The sequence below is a fragment of the Zingiber officinale genome, chromosome 7B, assembly GCF_018446385.1.
Source record: "Zingiber officinale cultivar Zhangliang chromosome 7B, Zo_v1.1, whole genome shotgun sequence".
NCBI classification, from domain to species: domain Eukaryota; kingdom Viridiplantae; phylum Streptophyta; class Magnoliopsida; order Zingiberales; family Zingiberaceae; genus Zingiber; species Zingiber officinale.
The window spans coordinates 36,475,206-36,477,485 of NC_055999.1; the positions used below are offsets into that span (position 1 = coordinate 36,475,206).

Genomic DNA, 2,280 nt, shown 5'->3' on the forward strand with positions numbered 1-2,280 from the left:
TCATAAGCACATACTATGGCATTTACAGTGTTAGAATTTGTTCCCATATTTTCTAGCTTTTTAGTAAGAGCATCCAGCTTTGCAGTCATTTGAGTAACTGCATGTACATCAAATTTTCCTTATGCTTTTGTTGGGTTTGAATAAGAATAGCCTCCACTTCTCTCTATTGCCCATTGATGATGGTTCTATGCTACACTTTCAATAATTTCTTCGGCTTCATCTAAACTTTTGTTCATAAGTGCCCCTCTAGCAGCTGAATCTAGGGACACTTTAGTATGATAGTTTATGCTGTTATAAAAAGTGTGTAACACCAACCATTTCTCTAATCCATGATGTGGGCATTGTCTGAGCATATTATTGTATTTATCTCATGCTTCAAATAAAGATTCTGAATCAGATTGTTTGAAGCTTGCAATAAGATTTCTCATATGAGTTGTCTTGCTAGGAGGATAGAACTTATCTAAGAATTGCTGCTCACATTGTTCCCAAGTGGTAATGCTATTTGGAGGTAAGGAATTCAACCATTGTTTAGCTCTATCTCTTAAAGAAAACCCAAACAGTAATAATCTAACTGCTTCTGAAGGAACACCGTTCATTTTCATGGTACTGCAAATTTCATAGAAGACCTCCAAATGCTGATTAGGATCTTCATGTGGTCCACCTCCAAACTGATTTTACTGAACCATATTGATTATTGCAGGCTTGATCTCAAAGTTATTTGCTTCAACAGAGGGTCTTGTAATGCTTGAGCAAAATCCTTTAGCATAAGGTGCTGCATAATCCTTAAGTGGTCTATTTGCCATAGTTGATTTTTCTTGTTCTTCTTGATGTCTTTGTAAGATTCTCCTTCTATGGAATGTTCTATCAATCTCGGGATCAAGAGAAAGTAGATCTCCTGTAAAGTTAGATCTTCGCATACAAGAACAAGACTAAAGAATTTGATTCAAAGAAAAGAAAAGAATAAAAAGAATTTGGTTTACAAAAAGAATTAAAGAACAATGTAATGAATGAATGAAAGAATGCAATGAATGAAAACAAAGAACAAATGTAATGAAGCAATACAAAACAGAATTAGAAAACTAGATATAAATCAGATGTAAGAAAAGAAAAGAAAAGTTTAGTCTAACTCAATTGATAATCTCTAATGTTATAAGCATAGTCCCCGGTAACAGCGCTAAAAACTTGTTACGAACCGTAAGTGTATCGAATCCATAGGAACTGGTTATAATCACTAAAGATGTCTCAAAAGTGAATTAGCTAAACAAACGATTAAAAGATCATTTACAACTAAAGATTAGAAGTAAGGGTGAAATGCAGAAATTCAGTTTTATAAAGGTTCTAGGAGTTTTGGTTTCTTTGTAATATTCATCGATGTAATGTAATCTACCAATTCTTGTCCTCAATTGTAATGTTTTCGTAAGAAGTCACCAGTTATCTTTTGTAGAAAACACCGGCCAAGGATTCACATCTAAACCTTAAGTAATCAAAGAGTTATGATCCCTATGAAGCCCGTTAGCGAGGCAGTCCTGTCATGACGCCCCTCGGTCATACGACATAGAAACACATCACTAATCAATTCACATTAAGATATAGAGTTAAGCAAATCAATCCATCCTACTTTTTTGTAGGTTCTTGCTTTACCCCTAAAGGTGATCTCCTGAAATGTCTGTTAGTGTGGCAGCCCTGTCACGATGCCCCTCGGTCATACAATTTAACGAATTCCTCAACAAGATTCCACAAGAAATACAAACAACCAATCAAGAATGGTAATTAGGCATAAAACACAACAATCCATACAAGATTAATTGATACAAAACATAACAATATCCTTGAATCAAGAAGATGGCAAATCCATGAATCTTACATCAAGTTACATCACAAGTACTCCCTCCTTCCTAGAACAAAAGATCTACTACATAGAAGGTGAGGAAAGAATCGAAGACAAGAAGGTTAAAGACATTCCAATCCAAATCAAGAAAATAGAAAGGAATGTTTATCTCAATCCAACGAGTGATCTTCAGAACCAATCCTCCGCTCTTGGAGTCGAATCTTGGACAGAAATCGCCTTCCGAACGCTGGAAACTCGCCCAAGAACAGATCTCCCCAAAGGGAGAGCCCTCCTTCTTTCAAAGAGGAAGAGACTCTATATATAGAGGAGGACATTTAGGCGCCACACGGCCCAGGACACGGTCGTGTGAGATCCACACGGCCAAGGCATTCCTCCTCTCGGCCAAGGTCACACGGTCGTGTGATCCTCACACGGCCGTGCCATGTTCCACT

General features: G+C 37.1%; 1 non-coding gene across 1 annotated transcript; it reads left to right on the plus strand.

The window, feature by feature from the left end:
* The first annotated feature begins 324 nt into the window (after positions 1 to 324).
* On the plus strand, positions 325 to 431 carry LOC122007496. Its single transcript, XR_006118988.1, has one exon. It is a non-coding gene; the product is annotated as a small nucleolar RNA R71 (small nucleolar RNA).
* Positions 432 to 2,280: the final 1,849 nt, after the last annotated feature.